Here is a 24,435-nt window from a genome sequence, read left to right as displayed (position 1 = left end):
GCCGGTGTCTCAGTTGGGTGGGGAGGAGCCGCAGCTGCAAAGCCGCAGGCGCGCGCGGGCGGCCCGGGGAAAACAAGCCCCGTGCGCCGCTGCCTTCAGCCGGAGCCGCCCTGCCAGGCGCTGGGTGGGGCTGGGCTGGGCTCGCCTTGGGGTTTGCCACGGCGCGCGGTGCTGGCCCGGCTGCTAGTGAGAGAAGGAGCCAATGGTGCTCGCCTAGCCCTGGCGGTGCCACGCTGCTGGAGGAGCCAGCGCGTCTGGGTAGGCACGGCACGGCACGGCACTCCGGGCGGGCGGATCTTGCCCTAGCCACTGCGCGCTGAGCCTGTCCATGGACACCCCAGTCTGGCCAGGAGAGAGGAAGCTGAGACTAGCTACCTTAGTGTCCCCCTGGGCTCTTAGCTCCAGATCCTCTTGTCGAAGGCCATAAAGGTGTGCTGGGACTCGTGTATGTAAACCCATTTGTCACACCCGGAGCGGGGGTTAGGTGCCTTCAAACTCAATTGTGAGCTCTTGGGAGCAGGGCGTGTCTTCTACAGTATGTTTGTGCAGCACCCAGCACAGCCCCTGATCTTGGTTGGGCCTTTGAGTGATTTTGCTGTATAAAAACGAGCGATGCTAATAACAGAATATAGACAAGACAAGCCATCTGTACCAGGGATAAGTGTGACATAATCTGACTAGAAGAGAATAGCACAGATGTCCTCAAATTGTCACACTGAACTATAGTGCTCCTATCTGGGAATCTAATGGGCTAATCCTGCCATGGATTTAAGGTCAGTGAGAGATGGGCCTGCATGTATTTTAGGGCAGGGCCCGAGCATAATTTTTTCAGTCCTGTAAAAACTTGTAACACCGGCCCCTTCCCACACACTTACCACAATCACTCATCCCATACATATAATCTCATGAGCCATGAAAAATGTTTTCCTCATGGTAATGGGAGTTCCAGCCTGGGCTGGGTCCTCCAGGGCCTACGGACCCGCAGGGCCTCAGGGTCCCAGTATAGTGTACCCTTTTTCCTCCCCATGTGGGGGCCCTTGTCTGAAGGCAGAAGTTGCTCCAGAGGAATCCTCAGTTTGGGTAGCTTGGCTGAAGTGGTGGAATTTAAGGAAGGATGTAATTGAAAAACGGACCCTTTTTGTTTGGGGTTATTTTGTTTCTGTTCAGAGTAGCTCAGTGGGAAGGTACCCAAACAGGAAGGTGAGAGAAAATAAACATTTAAATACAAAAATATTTCCAAAGTTTTCTTAGTGTTAGCAAGTCAATGTAAGGAGTATGCACAACGTAGTGTTTGCAGCTATACCCTTCATTTTAAAGAGGAAAATTACATTTGTATAGCTTTCCAGTTCCATCACCCATCATGCCTTCCCATTAGCAGGGATGAAAACTGGATCCTGCTCCAGCAAATCATTTTACCTATGCCTCTGGCTAGTTTTCTTGTCTGGTCAGAAACATTTTTATATGGGATTCCTACTTTCTTAGACTTATACTATGTGTCCCGGGAAACTTTGTAGCCTCCAAAGTTTCTGGGTTTGACTGAAAATGGAAGGCATTCACTATTTGTTCCTAAATCTTTCAAATGTAACTTCAGATGTCCACTATTAATCCTTCTGCTGTACCTGCTGTTTGATTCTTGATTGTACTGAGATTGTGGTCAGATGGCGAAAGTAAAAAAATGTAGTCATCTGGCATGACAGACAGTGATTGTCAGTGACTACAAGGCAGAACTGAAATGTAAAGTAATGATCACATTTATCCGACCACTTGATCCATTAAATTCCATTTCATTAGGAAAGGGGAAAACTAGTGGCTCAGAATCTGGGAAGCCAGTTTCTCCTAGTAATGCTGCTGGAGGAGCTGCTGTAACAAAGCAAGTACATGAGAGGAATCGCATGTTGGCTGAAGATTGTGCTGCCCCTGGACCCCTGCAGTGATGAAAGGTGAATGTGATTGCAAGGCTTTTGCAGTTTGCAGATTATAGTTGTGTTTGGGAAGTGGGCAGGTGAAAGTGAATGATTTAAGATTTTTAGGAAAAATGATAACTCGTTAATGTTCCTGTAGGTGGTACCAGTATTTCTTTAATTGTGCCATTGAAGTAATTCTGCTTCACACTCACAAAAATATCATTCATATTTAAAAACCAAAGTAGGCTGAAAACTCTACAGTTTCATACATTGCTTGTCCTTCCTGCCAGCATTCTTTAACTGTGAACAATAACTGAATATGTGCGACTTTTTGATGTTGGTGTAAAAAAAAATATTAATCATTCAGAGTTAAGAGTCAGTTGACAGCCATACTATGTTCATTACATTATATAATAATGGGCAATGTGACTTGCTATTGAGTTAGGATTTATGTAGAAATATAGCAGAATGTAACATACAAATTGTATTAGTTCATTACGTTCTGTAGGCATAATAAGCAGTAAGCCATGCCATCTTAGTTTTGTTAGAGGGTAGTTAAGGTTAAAAAGAGTGTAAACAGTTAGCATAATCTAATGCACTTTCACCACACAAATATCTCCAATTACACACAAAAGAATTGAAGGTTAAAAGTATGGAAGGGAACATTTAATGTATCTATTTCCTCCATCTTTTTCAACTTACTTTGCCCATTAGTGATATTTATGAATGAAAATGTGTTGTTGACTATTGGACTTTGCAAAGAATATGTTAGTGATGGAACAAGGCTGGCAATGTCCTTGTTACAGTATATGGTGGTGGTTGACAGTATTATTGTCTACTTTTGATGTTAATGTTTTTATGCTTTGATGTGGTTGAGTTGAAAGCTGTATGGAATAAAAGTGCTGGGGAATTATTGTTCTTTGATTGTAAAAAAATAAAAAATTAAGATACAGATGTGTGCAAGCGACGAGGAGAATGCTGACAGTACCATAGAAAGAATCAGTACAACCTAGTTTCTATTTGTAGTGGGAGTCTGTAACGAATATGAGAGAATGAGACTTTTTCTCAGTTATTTAACATACGTGATAGGTAGTTTATTTCATATAACTGTTGTGGGCAAAGTTATGGTGGAGAGAGCAGTGTACTGGATTGGAGTGACACTGAAGGAAAAAGAATGGTCTGACCAGGGTGAGGGGGCAATATTTCCATACTTTCAGTGTTTGTTTTTGTGCCATATTAGATTTGAGAGGTGAGCTATGTTGGGTTGGTATTATGTATCTGGAATGACTCTATATTCTTTCATTATACTTTTTAGTAAAATTTTTTGGGGGGATTGCATAGGTTTTTTAACATCCAAGTGTCTATTATCCATGAATAGAATACTTTTTTTTCCGAAATAAGAGATGAATTTTGTGTAGACTCTAAATAACATTAGAATAAGATCTAATATTTTAGAGAGAAAAAAATAAGATGATGCAGACTGTGTTTTAAATTCTCTTGGAAATTTATCAGCATTGATGACTCAGTTAAATAACTTTTGAAAGCAGATTAATTTAAATGATGTTTAAAGAGGGAAATTCCTAAAGGAGGCAAAAACCTATGATGTTACATAAAGTTTATTTTCCCATTTGAAAATGAGTATTTTTTAATGGAAAATTCCTTCATGGTCCTAAAGAGGCAACCACATTGAATTCCTGGCAATGTATATGTCGTGACTGTTAAATTGGCAGTAGACACAAGTCAGGTAAAGGAAAAAAATGTGGTTGGTAGTAACCATCTGTGGAAAGAAAGAAATCATTATACTGTATTTAAATTTGTAATTACTATTTTCTGGCATCGTTTGGAATAATTAACTCTTAGAGTTCTGAGTCCTCCAGAGCCCCCTTCCTGGAAGCTGTTCTGTGCAGGCAGACCCGTTAGTTTGCAATAAGTGGGGCTTCACACAGGCACAGGAGTGCACCTGCACAGAGGAATTTGCAGGATCAAGACGTAGGTGTGGTGCATTTTAGTTTAAAATCCCAATCCTGCAAACAGACAGGAGGGTAACTTTACATGTGAGTAGCCCCTCTGAGTTAAACAGCACTGCTCACGTGTGTGAGAGCTCCATCCTGCAAACACTTATACACATGATTTTCTGCTATGAGTAGTCCCATTGCAGGATTGGGGCCTATGTGTTTGCAGGATTGAGCCATAAATCTTGTTTTCATGAGCACTGTTCATGCCAATCCCAGAATACAGGGTTAATGTGTGATCTTCAGTATATTGACTGTGTATCTTTTTTTAATTTATATATCATCTTTGTCCTAAATGTGGGCAGAATTATTGTTTTGCATATTAACATGCTTTGTCACTGATAGGGTCTTTAAATTGATCAAGGCCTGTAAAGCTATCCTGACAGAAATCCTGTGTCCTGTTGAAAGAATACATTTAAACTTCAGCTGGGTGGTCACTGTATATTTTAGTGCTTGTTGTTCTCTGGTGCTATCAATAAAACATTTAAAAGTATAGTTTGCCACTGCTTGACATCCTTTAATTTAACCAGTAGGGACTGGAAAGAGGTTTTTCATGGTATTTGACATTTTTACCATTTAAAATTTGTAAACAGAGCTAAGCATATAGCACCTCACAGATTTTGATTTCTAGGAGTGCCAATATTGGCAGTAATTTCATACCTTCCTTTCAGCACTGTGACATATTAGTGAGTTATGATTTAATGTTGAGATTTAGAAGTATTTCAAACACGAACTGTACTAATATATCACATTACACAGGTAAAAAGAATGCTGGGCCCAACATATATAATAATAATACTGTGCACTTCTATAGCTCCTTACGTCGTCATTAACTGCTTGACAGCTGCCAGGAATAAAGCTTGGGAGAAAGTGCTATGCCCAGTAGTGTTTCCATGATCAAGCCTTTATTACAGAATTTCCTAACTTTGAAGTGGGTTTAATTCTCAGACTTGAAGTCAGTGGAGTTGTGTCAGCTTACTCCAGTCATGAATTTGGCCTTATATTATTTTAAGCTGCCATACTACTGCTTTTTTTTTTTTAAAGTATATTGCTCACTAAGGCTACACGTGTGCTTAAATTTAAGTGTGTGCATGTGTGTTTGCAGGATTGGGACCTAAGAAGTTATGCCAATTCTTTTTATATACATTCTGTGTCATAATAAGAATAACAGCTGTAAAAAGTCAGGGCCATAGTATACTTTTTATATACCTGTAAGAGACAATAGGAAAAAAAAAATCTAACCAAGTCACTATATATGGTCTTCATCAATAATGGTGAAAGAAGTATGTTTTTTTTCTTTTCCTTTTATGTGACTTCAGAAGAGTGGGGAATATATCTGTTCTACTAAATCACTCATAAGTTGGCTAAGACATCTCTTGTCATCTGGTGCACTTACTGCAAAATAAAATGTGTCCTTTGCTCCAGATGAGTGCCTTTCTTTTTGTGGATAGTTATTAAGTTTTTTAAGTTCTGTATCCATATACAATTTTTAGCTGTCACCCTTCCTTCTCTAATAGGCAAAGAATATATTTAGGTGATACCAGTGATATGTTTAAAAAATACTGCAGCTGGAACAAGAAACCTTTATGGCTTTGAGCACAATTATTTACAAGACATCTGATCCCTCTGTAATTGCACCCATTGCTGGAGTTTGTGAGCATCTAGCATGTAGTAATTAATTAGTGCTTTAGTATATTTCTCATAATTCCACAGTTAGGCAAGTTTCCTTACAAAAATGCTTAACTATGGACCTCAGGAGTGTATAGACAGATTTCTTTGTTTTCAAAACAAATTAATTAAAACTTCATTCTGGCATTGGCAAACCAAACTGTATTTGCTCTGACTTAAAACCACTTATAATAAAGATTCTAGAATCAGAATTATGGCCTTGATCCACCAGACACTTATACACATACTTAAAGTTAAGTCCCATTGACATCAGTTTAGTTCACGTGTTTAAAGTTAAGCACATACATTAAGTGTTTGGAGGATCTGGGCCTTTATTAGCAACTAGTAGCAGTAGTTATAGAAATGTATATTATGGTAGCACTGAAGGGCCCAAATCAGGATGTATTGAAATGGCTTGAAGTCCCATTTTCAAAAGTGATTGAGGGCTGGTTTACACTTACCACGCGATTCGGCGGCAGTCGACAGGAGTTACGCAAACTACACAGAGTAGTTTGCGTAACTGACGTCCACTGCTCAGCTTCCCTTCTGCGCACTGTTCACACTGCGAACACATGCTACTTGGGGGGGTGGACTTACTCAGTTGACTTCCTGATCGATTGAGCGGGTCTCACTGACTGCTCAATCGATCCTGAAAGATCGATCTGGCGATGGTGATTTTGCCGCCGTCAGTATAAACGTAGCCTTAGGCACTTAGCGGTCTAAGCATTATTGAAAGTTAATGGGCCTGGCACTGAAGTCACTTCTGAAAATGGAATTCTAAGCCATTTCAGTATTTTTGAAAATTTTACCCTGAGTCTTTACAGGAGATGGTATGTGGAACAGAATATCAGTAAGAGAATCCCTTCAAACTACCTAAAACATTTCTAAAATAGTATTCTTGACAAATATGTAGTATATGTATAATGGATGATGGTGGGGTATGGTATAAGGCAGTTGTTTGGAATGACCTGTTCAACTTGCTCATGTCATTGCACGTTTCAAAAATTCCTTCATCACAAACGTATGCTGGTAAAACCTTTACCACACCATCATGTATTCTCTCTGTATTTACTGTACGGCAACTCCGCCAACCTTTAAAGCAGCCTTAATTGTTAACGTTTGTTCTTAACACACTGCCACTAAAATGTTTTATGTTACCCTTCGTTAGTGCTATGATCCATTAATGTGAGGCATTAAAACACAATACAAAATTGAGGAGATTTATAAATGTATGAAATGGTTTGAACAAAGACAGTTGAAATAATGAGCTCAAGGATCAGCGATGTTTTATGTAGTTATTTTTATTGCAGTATGTTTTCATAGATACCTACTTCACAATGAATTTTTTATATATTGAAATGTTTTGATTTAATTGTAACAACATTTACAAAACAAGAAAAAGTCCAACACTTAATATTGAGCATATTTTACTAGATGCCTTCTTTCTTTATGTCTGGAAGCATTCCTTAATTATATTGTATTTTGGAAGGAAAACCATAGTATTAATAAATGTGAGGTTCTCTAGCCTTTTATATCAATTCCACTCCATTATTGACAGTCCTGCCATCCTGATGTCTTACAGTGGTTATTGTTTTTCTGTTAAAAAATGGTGATATTTGGAGATTCAAACCCAGATTTGAAATGACTACATGGAAGATGATTTACTCCAAAATCCATTTTTTTCATATGTCTTAAAATATGTCCCTGGTTTCTAGCAGCAGCAGCAGCAGACTAGAAGCAGAGCAGATGTTTCTAGATTGTATCTAGGGACATGTCAATGGTATCCTTAGAAACAGAAAGATTTTGGCTTGGCAAAACAACTGGTGGCATTTTTCTCCTCATTAAAACATCAGATTGATAAAGTCCATATACTGCTGTGTTCCAAAATGTTCAAGCTTTTTTAAACATTAACATTCTTATCATTTCACTGGCCCATTGCAGACTGCTAGCAAACTAGCTTTTTACAGAACTCTTCCTTTCAGATCTTTCCTTCCATCAATTTGACAAGTGGGGAAAAAAGTCATTCCTAAAATTGCCAGTAATGCATGCTGTTCAAATAGAGGAGATTACAGTAAACATTTAAAACCAACTCCAAGAAAGTTTCATTCCTTCTTGGGAATATGCCTTGCCTCACTTCCAGCTGAGGGAAAATCCAGTGCCTTCTAAGATTTAGCAGTGTTCTATGTCAAAATTCTCTAACTTTGGACAGCATCACCAGCAAACTTGACAGCTTTATAGGTAACTCTTGGTAGGGGAGTTCAGTGGTTTTGTAAATCCAGACTATATTCGCAACTGTTGTGCTAATACATTGCCATAAAATTGGACTGAAATACGAGATGAAGCACAAACTACTGTTTTCACATTCAGGACACCAATCTGTAAATTCAAACTAGTAAATCTTGAACATGAAGAAAAATTAGTAATCATTTCCTAAACATGCTGGTTATGTGTACATGTCTAATGCAGTAAATGTTCCCATGGAAGATAAACAATGTCATCCTCATCTAACATGTTGTTTTTAATGACATGGGTCATATATTACAATGTCATTAGGAAACTGGATGCAAAATCAGTTAGGAAAACAAAATGGGTGTTTGAAGGGTAAATTAGAAACTGGACCTTTTAAGACCAATGTAAATTCAGTTTTTCAAAATGGTATTTGCTCATCTTGGGAGCAGGATATCAAAGAGCATTTGTGAAGCCCTCCAACACTGGTATCCTTACTGGCTGATCTTCTCCATCTTCTGTCTGTAATGTTCCCCCATTAATTGCATTGTCTGTCTGAATAGGACTGTTAGATTTGATAGTGTTTGAGGTAGTTGCTGAGCATCCATCCCCTTAGCAAGGGTTCTTGATTGGGGTGGGATTATGAGCATTTGCATAGGATCTTCTCTGCTTTTGTATGTGCGGGGCAGAGCATAGTTTCATGGGGCACAGCTTGGAAGTGATTAAATTAAGCTGATCTGCTGAACTGGGACCTCTCCCATCAGTTAAAGAGGACTTCTGTGACCTATGCCTCTCCCTTCAGACCCTGGGGGCTTTTGTACATAAGAGGAATAACTGTCTTGCCCAGAGATGTTATTGTAGGGGCAAAATGAGTGAGACTATAAATGCTTCAATCTTCATCTCCAGAGGGAGAGACTTTAAACACTACTTACAAATTCATTCAGAAGGATGGTTTCCCCCTCCCCTCTATGAATGGGAAACTTGGGACAGGAAGCAGCTTATTCGTCAGTGTTAACCACTACTGTGTGTCTCAGTTTCAGGCTATCAGGGAATATGGAGTTAGGACTGATGGATTCTTTTCCAAATTCTTCTGCTACTCTCTTTGTGGTGTGGGCAAGTAGCTTCACCTTTCTGTGCTTCAGTTTCACCATCAGGAAAATGAATTATTATTATAATACCTGCCTGATAGAGACTGGTGATCGCTGACTCCTCCTCTCCAAAGGTCCTCACCTGTAGGGTCCCATAGAGATCCATTGTATCCCCTCATCTCTTCAATATCTACATGAGATCATTCTGGAGAGAGGGTTGAGATATCTTGGGGGCAGCTGCCTACAATATATCGAGGACCCTTAGTTATATACTTCATTCTCAACTGATGCACCCACCTCTGCTACTAAAAGATGTCAGAATGCCTAGAAGAAATCAGCTCTTGAATGACAAGCAACTGGCTCAAACTAAGCCCAGGTAAGAAAAAAGGGATGCTGGTTGGAAAGGGGCAATGCTTTGAAGAACTAGCTAAGGTGTTGTCTTCCCATATAAGTGTGAAGTGTTGGGATCCTGTTTGACTCCTTGCTAAGTTTGGTTGACCAGGTAGCATCAGTATCTAAAAATGCCTTCTTTCACCTCCAGTTTGCTAGGCAACTTCCTCCATGATGAAGACCAGGCCACAATGATTCCTGCATTTGTCACCTTTAGGCTGGATTATTGTAATTCACTGTGAAGATAATGCACAGGCTGCACTGGTACAAAATATGACCGCCTGACAACTGTTAGGCTGGGGCAAAGAGAAGCAGCCAGGATCCATGAAAAAAGAAGGCATCTAAAGCAACTGGTCTAGGTGCTCTGTGATTGAGGAAAAGGAAGAAGGCTTCATGACTGTCAGAGCCATCTTTGACACAGACACCGAGCCATTTATAAAGCATATCTCAGAAGCAGTTGTATCAGTTCTATTTCTCATATAAAAACTTGGCAGTAGAACAGAGACTTTGGGGAAATGAGGATTTGGCATTTAAAATGAAATGAAAACTCATGAGATTAGAATGGAGAGTGCATATGCTGATGTAAGACTCTGAAAAGACAAGCCAAAAGAAGAGCATAAGATAATAGTGTAGATGGTCTAATGGAGAATATCGAGGGCCTGATTCATTGCCCATTGAAGTCAACTAAAAGTCTCCCATAGATTTCAGTGGGCTTTAGATCAAGCCCTGAAAAACAAATCTGGTGTGTTTTTCCAAGACCTGATTGCAGAACTAGTTTTACCATGGCACACCCAAAAGACATTAAATTCAGGAGCACCAACAGGTCTGTTGCTCTTTGCCCCATTTGTCCCACTAATAGGGAGATACTTAGGATAATGTCTGTCCATTTGTGCATTGTCTGTCCATTTGTGCATTAGAAATTGCCAATCAAATTGAAAAGTGTCACAATTTATACTTTGTGATTAGATTATAAGATTCGCCAAACTAATGACTCTGCTTAAGAGCTTTTTTTGTCTTCATTCAAAATGTGCTACATCGGTTGAGAGAACAAGATGGAAGCACAGCTTGGTTTGGAGTACTGAAGTTTCTTTCTGATTGCATTCCCGTTCATGAGTGTAGTCTTGCTGCAGTCTTTGTAAATGTTTCCAACAGGGAAGACCTACTCAGCAAGACAGCAACACAATAAAAAGTGTAATGGTTATGTTAATCAAGCTCATATAGTTTATTTATATCTTCAATGGTAGGACTGTCATAACAGGGCCTCATCCAAAGCCCATTCAAGTCAATGGAAAGTGTCCTATTGACTTCATGGGGGTTTGGGTCAGGCCCTTTGTGCACAAAACACTTCAACTATCTGAGGTGGATACAGACTGGCAGGGAGATATTTAATTGTCATAGGCCCTCTCTTCAGACTCCCTTTAACAATAGGGCTTTATTTGTGTTAGTCTCCTGTGTGTTACTACATGTTGGTAGAGGATAAGACAATAAATAATCCTGATGTGAACAGATTGTTGTCCACAGTATGAAAAAGCTGGTTATTTTCCTCAGGTTCCTATAGTCTTTACTCAGTTCTTGCTTTGGCCTTTTTCTTGGTGGTTGCAGTGAGAGTTTGGCCTGAGGATGGACTGCTGGATTTGACTTGTTGAGGTTTGGCTGTTCCAGTGGACTGAAGAAAGGATGGATTGTTAGGAGATCCTAAATTCTAATCCCAGCCCTGTGACTGCACAGTATGTGTCTTTTAACCCTTTTAACCCTTTTAACTCACCCTTTCTGTGCCTGTTTCTCCTCTGTAAAATGGGCATAGTAATGGGTTATACTTTCTCGACTACAATATTGTGAAGAGAATTCACTAAAATGATTGAACACTATAATTCCCAAGCATTTTTTGTTGGCTATCCCTGTGTTATCTTGAAGGATTGGGATCTCCTTGTGCTGCACTCCATTGCCGTTCTCTTGTTTCCACTTGTTTCTGACCATTCTTTCCTCTCCTTTTGTGTCTTTGGTTATTTTCCTTCTCATCTTGTGTATATTTTTTTTCTGCTTTCTCTCTTTATTCAATTTTGCTCCCCTCCACTGGTTGTTCCGCTCTAGTAGGCTACATGCCATTCTTTGTGGGGGTGCCCATCAGTGGGTTCAAGGCACATACTCTCCTATCTATGTGTTGCGAGAAACTAAGGCCAGTAAGTTGTTTCCTGAGCCTGTCCACCCTGTGGACAGGAACTATTCCTTCGACCAGCTATATTAAGGACTGCTGAAGGAACAGAGGGAAAAGTTAGGCTCCAAGAAACTTCCTACCTGTTAGCTACAGAAGCACATTTGCAATGAAGGTTCACAGTGCATCCAGAATCATCTGGTTTTCCCCAACACAACTGCTCCTTTTGCTCTGCCCTGCATTCTCTAGACTAGTGTGATATGTGGCCTGGGAGGTATGGGAGAAGATTCCCCCCACATTCGAAAGCACTGAGCTGAAATGATAAAGCACCATACAAATGTTAAGTGGTGGCAGTGTTGTTATTGCATTGATCAAAATATTCCGGTTGTTGAGCTAAAGAATATGACTGTACTCATGCACTTACTGTTCATATAGTCAGATCTACTTATTTGTCTCCCTCTGCTTTTCACCTCAGAGTCCCTCTTTGTGGCATCCCCTTCATCTTTTCTGTAATTGAGATACAAGTGACAGGGAACCCATCTTGTAGCTAGCATTGTTATCCTCTAATTTTGGGAGTGGTATGTACCACAAACGTAAATCTTTACTAAGGATTGGTGCTTGAGGACTTTTCTAATTATAAAACTCATAATAGTGGAATTTTTCAGTTCCCCTCCCGCCCCCCAACACTGTCTGCTCCATCCACAAGGGGCAGTAGGGCTACTACCATATCTATATTGCTTTTAATCTTATGAAAATTGACTCCAAAGCCATTGGATAGTGAAGTAAATTTCCCAGAGAGTTTCGTAAAATAGAGGCCAGCAACAACATTTTATTCTCTTATTCACCATGCAGCAGTAAACTGAAGTCTCTGCTACTTATTAACATAGAAAAGAATATAAGACAAACAAAGCAAAGCCAATATGAATGTGAAGGCAATTTGAGAAAGATGTTGCAACACACCATTAGATGTCCAAATCTTTATCATTCCTTTTCTCAGAAGTAGATCCAAGAACAATGTTGTAGTCAATGATCTAGCTGCCATGAATAGGACTTTCAGTGGCTTTAACCAAAGGCTCTATTAATCAAATTTAAGGGCACAGGCAAAGGAAATTGATTCATTTCTGGACCAGTTTGAGTTTCCATAGTCAAAGGGCAAAAAAGGGAAATAAGTCTGAATGCTCTAGTTCTGTGTCTATTGCCAGCATAAAATTGGGTAAAATGCCCAGTCAGTTCCTTTCACTCACACCTTTAGATGAAGCTGTTGTCTTTGTGCCCCATCTCTTCTGGATGAGCTTCATAAATTCACAGGTATCTGTTATGGCTAACTCTGTGCAGGTGCAACTTCGAAACCAGAATAGCCACAGAATATCAAGGGGCCAGGGATCCTGCCTCCCATATGGAGTGTAGTTCCCTTGTGACAGAAGGAGTTACAACTGTGGTGTTGGAATAATTTTGACAGCATGCCTTTTTGTGATCTATTTGTATTGCCTCTTGAATTTGTTCTTATTTAGTTTTAAACTTTCTGATTGTTTCAACACTGTAACAGCTATTCCAGCTGCAACTGAAACCCAGAATCATAAACATTAGAGAAGACACAGTCCCAGGTCACATAGTCTAGCTCCCTTCCAATGTAGAATTACTCCATTTTTGGTGCTTTTCTAGTCTAATTTTAAATGTCTCAAATTGTGGGACTTTTAAAAAGACCTATTTGAGGGGGTGTAGGCTTTAGAATGCTAGTGTGATTCCTCCCATCCTGAATCTCTTAATCCTGGGCTGGGAAGCTTGCTCTCACGGCCTGTGTAGACCAGCCCAAAGGTATTCTCCTGTGCCTCCATCCTGCCTGCTGCCCCACATACTGTGCACTGAGGCCCCCTTTTGGCATGCACTCCTTCATTCCTCTCTGAGATTTGTGCTCACCCACCCAGCAGATCTTTCCTGTTCAGTCTGCTAGTTTATGCACCTCTTGTATGAAATGTCATATCATCTGGCTCTTGGTGCAAGAATCTTCTCCTCTGCAGCTCCTGTCAAGAAAAATAGCTTTTCTGGAGCTATTCTCACCTCATTAACTCAACAGTTCATTTTCCTTCTAATCTCATTCATTTTCTGTTTTATTTTGAATACCTTCAGAGTATCTCTTCTGAAGACATCTTTTCTCCCTTGTATTTCTGAATTTCTTTCTCCTTTTGCTATTATTTTTTATTTAACGTTGTGCTCATATTATTTAACTGGTTTTGAGATCATTTGGATGAAAGATATTATACCAAGTAAAGTTGTTTGAACTTATGTTACTAAAGCAGTGGCATAGGAATTTACAGAAATTGTGATGTTAGTTTCTAGGGTTGGAAGTTCTAATCTTGCGTCTCATGCTGACTCCTTCTGTGGCTTTGTACAAATCTCTTAGGCCCCTAAACTGCAAACATTCTCACACACACCTTTCTGCGCACCTGAATAGTTCCATTCACTTCAATGGGAATGTGCAAGTGCATAAAATCAAACATGTAATAATGCTGATAGGCTTGAGGTCTACAGTTCTCTATCTCACTTTCCCCATCTGGTGGGGAGCAGTTTGAGGATCAATTCATATTTGTAAAGAGCTATGTAGATAATTGCTATTTAAGTGCAAAATACAAATAACTTTTCCTTGCACTTTCAACTGTTCACTCTTGGCCAAACTTGGAGGTCTTTACTGAATAAAGTCTGAGAGCAGATCTACATTACCGCTTAAGTCAATGTAACTTAGGTTGCTCAGGGGTGTGAAAAAGGCCCCACCCCCACCCCCCGAGCTACACAAGTTACAGCGACCTAAGCGCTGTCCACGCTGGCGCCTCTCATGGCGGTGGAGTAATTATGCCAACGGGAGAATGCTGTATCATTGGCATACAATGTCTTCAGCAGATGTGCTACAGCAGCACAGCTGCATCGGTGCAGCTGTGTCAATGTAGTGCTTCTAGTGTAGACTAGCCCTGAGTAAAACCTGAGTAAGGACCAGAGTATCCATTTACATTGTTAACTGAACACAGTGGTCCACTACATGAATACAATCTTTGCTTTTATTACTGCAACACCAAGTGAAATTCCTCATTTTCTTAAATAATTGAGGCTAACTACACCTGTAATTGCCCTGGCCATTACTCTTATATGCTCCCTGGTGCATTGGGGACCTTTAAAATGTGAAGGTTACAGGCCATAAGTTAAACATTGGGCTTCTTGACTTTATGTACACTTACAGGTTTGGACCATATAAATGCATACAGAGATACTTTGAAATAAGCCAGATCTGCTTACTATTCCAACTTAATTGCAGAACGGGCAGACTGCCCTGCTCTCTTGTAACTTTTTATTGCAGGGAAGCTGTCTAATCTGGCTCTTCCTCCATCCACAGAACTTTATGAACTGTTCACGTTCTGCTCTGAGAACAAAATTAAGATCACTGGGAGTCAGCTGCCCTCCAATGACACTGCCAACACTAACAGTTCCATAATCCCAAATACTGAGTCTGTCACAATTCTCAAACCACAAATACTTTCAGCATTTTATGCTCTAACACCTCAGGGCACTATTATGCTTTGCCAAATCTCTGGTCTAAATAGTTATGTTTTTTCTTCATTCTGTAATCCCTCTGAGTTCTCATATTGTTAATCTCACTGATGGTGGGGAGCTTCCTAATAATGTCATAAAACAACTATTATCAATCCAGTTGTAAAGAAAAAAACATATTAATAAAAGTCCCAAGGAGTTGCAATCCAATAGTCAGACTTCATTTTTTCTCAGTGATAGTAAGACATTGCGACTGTGGCAATATCTTTTAAATCAAGATTTCTTGGCTTCTTTGCAGTCTGGATTTTGTCCTCTGTACTTTGAAACACCCTTCTTAAGAGTTTATTTTGATCTTTAGACACTGGCTGATGAATATTTTGCTGCTGCTGCTTGACCTTTCTACTTCCTTTGACATTATTTTGATCATAATATTGGGTTTTTTGGAAACTAAGATTGATTTAATTTTCTTTTTGTTGAGGTCTAGTATACATATATTATCTCTGTCAGAGAGAGAGAGAGAATCTGCACACAATGTAGGATAAAGTAGACACAGTTATAAGGAACAATAAAAAATCAAATATTACAGGATTCTGTGTAATACCAATTGTTTGAAGATTAATAATCCTCTCTTACAGGCCAATACATAGGTTAATTCACCATACTACAAATAAAACAAATCATAATAGTAGTTAATATCTTGCACATATGGTTTTTTTTAATCTATAGATATCAAAGCATTTTACAAAGAGGATTAAGTATCACTTTCTCCATGTTATAGCTGGGGAAACTGAGTCACAGAGAATTTGCCCAAAGCCACTCATTGAGTCAATGGCAGAGCTGGAACACAATCCAAATTCCTGGCTCTCAGTCTCATACCCTGATCATTGAATCACTCTTCTTCAACAGTTGTATATGTACTTATTGCCATGGTTTTTCTCTTAGCTGTTGATATACCATATAATGGTTTTTCATAGGACCATTTGTGTCTATCTCAGTCCAACTCTTATATGTTCTTCAAAGTTCTATTGTAAGCCACTTTCTTTGACGTGTGTTTGTTGCTGGCTTGTGTTTGCCTCATGTTTTACTCTGATACTACACAATTTGCTCTTTCTGCTTCAGCATGCAGGTAACAAATCTGTCCCTCTTCCCAGGCTATTTCTGTTAGCATTGTTTTTTCATTCAGCACTCCTCATAGAGACCTAGAAAGCTAAATTGTTAGACCTTGGTTCCAAAGACAAAGTGTAGCTAATATCCTATTTGCATTCTTCATAGATGATTTTAGACTGACCTAGGTGCTCCTGTCCCATTAAGTGCCACTTTTAAACATTTATTATGTTATAGAGACTTTGCATAGGTAATATTTTTAGATCTCTTTTTGGTTACTTTAGGCCTTAGTTAGAGCTGTTTTTTTTTTTTTTTAAAGGGCTGCCAAAATACTGATTCATTTCTCTTTGAAGATTAGATTATTTTAAATGTCTTATATACTCAAGCCCTCTTAATGTCCACATAAATTTGCCAGAATATTCTGAAATTATCTGGGATGTTCCAGATCAGTGATCTGACTTTTATCAAAGTGAAAATGAAATCACTGAAGTGGAGACATTTTCTTCCAATTTTTTAAAAGTTTAAAAAAAAAATGAAGTCATAATTCCAATCTGCTTGTGTCATTGTTTTACTTAGTGGTTTTATATACAAACCATGCAACTAGGCTGAATACATAAAATAATATTAGTGTAGTTAATTGAAAAGATGTTTGTGCCAAGTGCAGTAATTAACATTGTGTGCTATTTGGAGAAATAAATAGAGATTTTTCAAAATGGGAAAATGCTTAAAATGTGATTTATTTATTAAATGACTGTAAAAATAGCATAATGAGGGTTCCATGTTCCCTTCCATGTTTCATTGTCTCTCAGTGCTTCTCTATGTAATTTGCTCTGTTTGAAAATAGTGATGGTTTTGATTTATTGCCAGTCCTTCAAACCCAACCTGTAGTCTGAAAGTCAAGCAGTGTTTTTTCTGATGGCACATTATCACATGTAATAAAGATTCAGTAATTGGAACTTAGCTAACAAATCTCTTTTATGATGCACAAACCAGAAGAGAATTCAGTTTGTTCTTCCACAGCTGTGTTGACTCTGCCCACCAAAGAGGAGTTGAATTGTAAAAATGTATTTTAGACACAAAAAACAAAAGAAGGAAAAGCCGTTATGACTCAGTACACAAAGGGAGTCGATCTGTTGGAAGCTGCCATTTTTACATAGTTATTTTTCCAACTGCACTTTAACTCTGGATATTAATCAGATACAATTGTACTGATTTAGTGCAAAATGGTTTAGAAACATTTCAGTGTAGTGTGAAGTTTTCCATTAAGTGAGTTAATACTGAGTGTAATTAACCAAGCATCCTTATTTCATCCAGTAAAGCACATATTCTCTAGAACTGGTAGATCTGACCACATTTTCCCAGTTTTCAGACATATTCATTATTCTTCTGTTAAACATACATAGATTCCAAAGTTCCTATAAACATACACAAGAACCTAATATGTACAGTGCCATATTACATTACACGCAGAAATTGTTGCTCTCTGACATGCTCCCAACATGCTATAAACTAGTTTTTGTTGTACAATGGCCAGCTCGTGCTTGGCAGTCCACCGGATAAGGCCCAGAGTTCAGATCACATCAGCTAAAGTGATGAAGTGTATGATGAAGTGAATGGGAAAATGCTGTTCTCCAGCTTGAGAATCCAGTTAAAATAGGATTCAGTGTGAAAGATAGTGTCTCATAGATATACGATTCCCCTTTCCTGGAAAACTATTTCTTATGTAGAACATTAAAGAAAACAAATCTTGAAAATAATCGGTGGTTAAGCATATGCTCAAGTGCTTTTCTGGATAAGGGCCTTAAGGGGGTTACTTACATATCTAAGGGTATGTCTGTGCTTCAATTACTGCCTGGGAACGGTGCTGCAGCTGAGCCACTATACTGCTTCAATGTAGACACTACCTATGTCAACAGGATGGGTTCACCCATTGGCAGAGGTAATTCAGTTCCCTGAGAGCGGTATCTAGGTTGACAGAATTCTTCCATCAGGCTAGCAGTGTCTACACTGGGGGTTAGATCAACATAGCTATGTCTCCAGGGCGTGGATTTTTCACACCCTGAGAGATGTAGCTATGCCAATGTAAGTTCCCAGTGTAGATCAGCCCTAAGGAACAAGCTGAATTCTCCCATGGTGCCTAGAAGCATGTCTGAGATTCCTGTGGTTTCACAACTTGTTACTCCACTTTTGTACATGAGTAGACCGAAATAAAGAAGTAACGGTGATCCTGTAATTTCTTTAGATCACTGTTCGCTGAGGAATCATTTCCCCTCTATTAAATTGCCATTCTAAAGAACTGCCATAGTCTTTAGCTATGATGAAAATCTATATTACAATGATTTCATGGGTTTTGTTCTTGCTATTGTATTCAGTCCAGTACACATTAGCCAAGTGTGCAACTCTCCAGTGCATCCTAGTAATGATAACAACGGGAAGAAATGCATCATTTAAAAAATGAAGGTTTCTTTTACTCTGAATACTTGACTGTTGGTTACCTTTTGATCTCTGTTACATACGCAACCCCACTGAAATCAATGGGGTTGTATTGTGTGTTACGGACAGCAGAATTTGGCCTGTTATTCCTAAGTGAAATTTTCATAAAATCTTGCTTGTCAAATACTTATTGTACAGAAAAAAATAAAATGTTAGCATTGAAAGGGAATTTCCCAATATGTGCTTATAATCGCAACCCTTTGTGTGGGTGTGCATAGGAGGGTGGGTCTTGGAAATTGTTTACTTAAATTGTAAAAGTAACTTTTTGAAAAAATACTTTCTCCCATTTATCTCTGTTATATTATCTCTTTTATTATTTAATGTTGCAAAGGTATTATCTAATTCTGTAAAGCATTTATGGTAGGATATAGGTTGTGTAAAAGGTGTTAAGTCAAATTAAATTGTACTGTTTTAATCCATTCTTGATCCTACTCTCTGAAGGAAACTTCCTGGCTCAGCTGCTAGCTACATGACTCTGCTGCTTCTGTGAATGCCGGTTGTGCATGATCCCACTTTCTATGTGGTTCACCGTATTGGAGAAAATAATGGGAAGGTCTATGGAATGCAAGATCTCCCAGCAGATGCTCAAGACAACAGTGGTAATGGAACAAAGGAGACATTTTGAAAGGTAGTTGTCAAGGTTACTCAGGGAAAGAGAAGGTTAATTGGGTAGGAGAAAAAAATCACCTCATCAAGATGTAACTGGGATCTGTTGTACAGGGATGGGAAGTACAGCAGGGGTGGAGTGAGAGGGAAAAAGTAATTTAAACTGGCTTCATTTTCTTAGTGGAATCAATCTGAATTTTAAAAGTATTACAGGTTTAATTCAGAAATCTGGGAATGTTCGAGGTTTAGGTTAGTTCAGATTATTATTTTTATGAACCAGCTCACCCTTCTCTATGCAGAATTGCACTTGAACCTCTTGGCCAAGGTTTACAAAGTACAGTGTCAATCTTTGTTAATGTTTGCACATATTTAATGTTTCCTAATCACTATATTGTGAATAAATATGTTATTTTAGGGCTTGGAGCATATTTTAGATCATCTGTGCAATCCAGGAGCATAACTGAGGTTTAGTAAATTGCCCTAAGGGTTCTGAGGTTTATTAGACCAAATCAGATCTTGTAATTGACATGGATGTCACATTTTAAAATTCCACCCTTATAAAAAAAGATACGGCTTTACAACCAAAAAGCAATGTAATAACTTCTAGAGATAGACTATGATGAATTCATTTCAGATTTATTTGTCCACTAACCCATTCACATTTAAAGAATTAAGATTTGCAAACCTCAGTTAAAAAGAAGCAACACAAATAAATGAATATAGAATAGTTAAGTTAACCTTTTTAATACGGAAAAGCATTATTAGGTTTGAGTTAATCCAAATTTGAAAAAACCCTACTTATCTGCATATTTTGATCAGCATTACATTGCAAGTAATTAACATATCTTTGATATTTGTACTATTCCCAATAAGTATAAGGAATAGCATGATAATGTTGTCTTTTTAAAAAGGCAAAATTGCAAAAACTTTAATGAAATCAGCGGTCTTTACAAGCAAATAAATAAAAGAATGGGCATATATTTTAGAGTTAATTAAATTAAAGCATTGTAGCAATATTTTTAAAATAGTAAACAAACAGGCTATCTTTGATCAGTTTTCTCTTCTTACATAAGTTTAATGTCCTAATGTCTTTCCTGTATGGCATGGGGGAAGGGAGTCCAGTGAGTGATTCCCTTTTATCCCCCTCTCTTCTTTTTAGTTGGACAGATTGCAGTACACATCTCAATCTTTAAATTTGCCAGTGTGACACAATGAATCAAAATGTATAGCAAATGACCAAAATGTGGAACACCTGTGTTTTATCATGTTATCACATAAATGACAATTTATAATGATCTTTAATTATGAAACCTTTATAGAGGATATTTTCTCAAATTTTGAATTAAACAAATTTAAAATGAAAACTGGAAAAACATATTTTATATTATGCAGCCACACAGACCCCCGCTATCTGCCAGAGTAGTCATCAGCTTTGAATCCTGGAGCTGCAGAACTCCAGCATAGGCTTCTACCACTAGAACTAAAAGGTTAACTATTATCCCCTTTGTAGACCAGCCACTGGAGCAGGGGTGAGCAAACTAAGGCCCGGGGGCCACATACGGCCCATCTGAGCTTTTAATCAGGCCCTCCAGTTCAACTGGTGGTCGCGGCACGGCGGCCGTTTCCCCCAGCCCTGCCCCACCCCCGTGCCCTTCTCCCACCACGTGGGCCCAGCAGCACTCTGGCCAGAGCCCAGAGGCCGCTCCCCCGTTCCAGCCTTGCCCCTCTCCCCTGCCCTTCTCCCACCACGTGGGCCCTGTGGCACCCTGACTGGAGCCGCTCCTGGCCCCAAGCAGTGCTGCGCGGCAGCCACTCCCCCCACACAGCCCTGCCCCTTCCCCCCCGCCCCTCTGTACGGCGTGCCATACAATTTCTATATGCAGATGTGGCCCTCAGGCCAAAAAGTTTGCCCACTCCTGCACTGGAGGGAGGTATGACACACATTTTGCCAGGAGTTATGTAACTATTTGCTAGGCAGTAATGTCAGGGAACAGAAACTCTGTTTTCTATTCCTGGTTCTCGGAGGATACTGTTGTCTAATGGTTACAGCAGAGGTTATAGATAAGATAGCCAAGCACACAGATTTAGTACACATTCACTCTGAAACACTGTGTGGTTAAATGGAAGAGTCTTTCATCTGCTATGTTGAAGAGCTGATTTATATTCCTAGCTCTGCTTGAAGTGATCTTGTGCAGCCACTACATTAATTTATTTGTGAAATAGGGAACATTATACCTGATTCCTTTCTAGGACTAGATGGGAGGCTTTGCTAAATAATAAAGGCTATGAAGTGCATACAAATTTGAGCAACAGGGTTGAGGCTTGAATGTATGGTCTCCTGGCTCCCAGTTGAGTGTATGCTTCCTAGGTTGTAGAGCATTTGCTATAGGAAGATCTCTCTCTTTTCCATTCCCCCATGGGACATTACTTACTTTGGGAGTGCTGCAGAAGAACTAGCCCATTTCAGCCAAAATGCAGAATAGCCCACAAATATTGCTACGCTTGAGCACTCTGGATTGCAGATTAGTTCTTTTTTATATGTCTGCTCAGATGGATGGAGGGTAACTGCCTGAGACACGGTACAAAGGACCTACTTGTTTTCTCCAAACAAGAGAATTAGCACACTGTACAGATTTTGCACAGCTATGAAGAGTGAAGTAATAAGACCAGTCTGGTTGTCAGAAGGGAAACAAGAAAGTAAAAATCTGCATCTTGGTAGCCAGAAGGGGAGAAGGCAGAACTCCGTAGCCAGTTGTTGCTGGCTGGGTTCTAGACTATGCTGGGTAGTTCTGTTTGTTTGCAGGTTATGTAAACTGTTTTGGTTTTCTTGTTGTAAACAGTTCACTTGGAAGACATCAGGAATAAAACCCTGAGGAAGAAAGTTGCTGACTGAAAGACTTCTTCACTGAAGAGCCAGCTGATCCATTCCACCTGTTCACACTACACTTATTTTGAGCAACTGCATTCCTGGGCCTGACTTGGTACTATAGCTTTCCTCTCTCTGTCTCTCTCCAGATTTAGCATATCTGGACCTTCTGTGGAAATAGGTGCCCTTTCTATTATTACCTTCAGGCCCAATGATGCACTGGAAATATTGTCTGAATAAGGACTTCTGGTTTCGGTCCATAGCGAGGAAGAGTTTATAATTAAAAAATCCCTTAGCTAATTTTAGACCTGACTTCCCTGGTTCCAAGTGTGTATCTTAGCACTTGCATATCTAACTACTGTATCTGACTTACACACTCATTCAGAGTGGGAAGTCTAGGTACTGTATGTTGGGAACAATAGTGTTTCACTATCTTGCACTGGGTCTCATTTTTTCCCATTACCCACTAGTTCTGGTTTACTTTTTAGGAAATGTTTGGCTGTGTAAAGAACTGTAGCAAATGTTTAATAAAAAAAAAACTGGCAAGAAAATATTACGTTTTCTTGACAAAGTTGCAGGAACCCACCACATGTATAGTAATTAGCCAAAAACCAAAACTACTATAGTGAAGTAGCAAATCTGCTTTTAAAACTTTCAGTCTTTATTTTGCTCATTAATATACTGCTGTACTATTCTTTATCTCCATGGTGTCCTATTTCATGCCTTACACATCCGCCAAGCATACCATAGATCTGATTATTTTGGCCTAAGATGAACCCTTCTTATAGGCAACATGAAGAGGAGAAGGGTACAGTGCCCAAAGAGAAGAAAACCCTATCACTTAGTTTTGAAGAACAGGTGGGAGTCTCAGTTTGAGATAGAACTCATGGACTGGGGTGAGGGATGAAGTAGAAAGAGGGAGGAATGTGGGAGTTATAGTCCAGCCAGCTGGAAGGAGCAGAGAGAGACACTTGTGGTTACAACAGAGGTATAATCTTTATTAATAATTCACTTGCAGTGAGACAGGTAATCAGTACTGCTTCCAGATGTAGTGAGACTTATAGGATTAACTCTTTATTTTACTTCCAGCACAGGGTTCTCTGTGAAGTGAGCTTCTTGTTACCAGGCTGTGTTTCCCAATGGTAACCTGGAAATACTTTCCCCTGCTCCCCACCCCCCCAAACAAACATACGCTCTGATCCTGTGAACACTTCTGGACATGCTTAACTTTACACAGTGAATTGTTCCATTGACTTCAATGGGACTGTATGATGTGTATAAAGCTAAGTGTGTGTAAGTGCCTGCAGGATTTGGCCCACAGGGAAAATAAATGTATGCTGACCCTTTTGAGCTCTGTGACCTTTTTACATATTCCAATATGATGCAGCTAAATAAAACTAACTAAAATATGTTGACTTTTACATAGTGTCTTTCTGACTTAAATTGCAGACTTTAACCTTACACAGAACTTTCATTAAAATGATATAAAAAACCGATTTTCTTAGCCTCATTAGAGTTAGTTTTCAAAGTACTGTGCAGTATGGCCCAAACACTAATTCAGTGCACAGCCTGAATGCCAAGCTGTGTGCTGGGAGCACAGGTCCAAGCTCAAATCTTCCCGCAGGCTGCAGAGGAGCTGTAGAGACATTTTGAAGGTGCAGTTGCAGCCAAAGGCAGAAGAATGGTTTAGTTCTATGCACAAAGTACATTTGTGCTCTCAAGTCTAAAATGACTTTTTATTTTGACTTAGGAAACCAAGAAGGAACAAAAGTAAAGTCTGTGTGAAATAAAGTGTGTCTCCTCCATTCCACGGTGCAGCAATTGTGAACACAAAACAGTTACTGAACAGTGCAAAAATGGAGAGACTTGTGAAATGCAAAAGGTGTGGTATGTAGGAAAAACTACATACACCATAGGAACTATTGATTTCAGTGGGAGTTATACATGCATAAGGGCTACAAGGTTGGAAGATAGGAAGGTTCCTTAAGATAGGAAATTATTGCAGAGTTTGCCATGGAGGGTGAACTGGCTCACCTGAAATCAGTAACTTCTTATGTGGAGGCTCTTATTCTGGAATTTGACTTATTTGATATAAGTTTTATATGAGTAATATCAGTAAATTTCCAAGTGTAGACAACCCCATACATCCAGAGGAGGTAATGAGTCACCTGCCTGAGTAGGTCAGCAGAACCCACGTAACCTGTTCCCAGCAGAATCCAAATTTGTTAGCAGAGTGAGATGTTTCAAACATATACTATCAGCCTGTTAAAACACTGTACAAACACAGGAAAGACATGGTCCCTGGCCTAAAGAGCGAGAAGGACTTTGGTCTCCAAGACTGTCAGTCTGTTTCCTTTCACTAGCAATAAATTTTTAATTATTTTTTAAA

The 24,435-nt window shown here is 39.3% G+C and overlaps 1 long non-coding RNA gene across 1 annotated transcript; it reads left to right on the top strand.

Annotated features, from left to right (window-relative positions):
• Positions 1-2: 2 nt before the first annotated feature.
• Positions 3-23,525, top strand: LOC137166651 (uncharacterized). The gene is made up of 4 exons (XR_010923756.1): positions 3-258; positions 1,792-1,940; positions 19,016-19,202; positions 22,021-23,525. It is a non-coding gene; the product is annotated as an uncharacterized lncRNA (long non-coding RNA).
• The last annotated feature ends 910 nt before the right edge of the window (positions 23,526-24,435 follow it).

The sequence above is a fragment of the Emydura macquarii genome, unplaced genomic scaffold (assembly GCF_026122565.2).
Source record: "Emydura macquarii macquarii isolate MOO-44397 ecotype Brisbane River unplaced genomic scaffold, CSIRO-AGI_Emac_v2 contig_2897, whole genome shotgun sequence".
NCBI classification, from domain to species: Eukaryota; Metazoa; Chordata; order Testudines; family Chelidae; genus Emydura; species Emydura macquarii.
The sequence above is the reverse complement of the archived record's forward strand: the minus strand, read 5'-3'. Positions and strand labels throughout refer to the sequence as shown.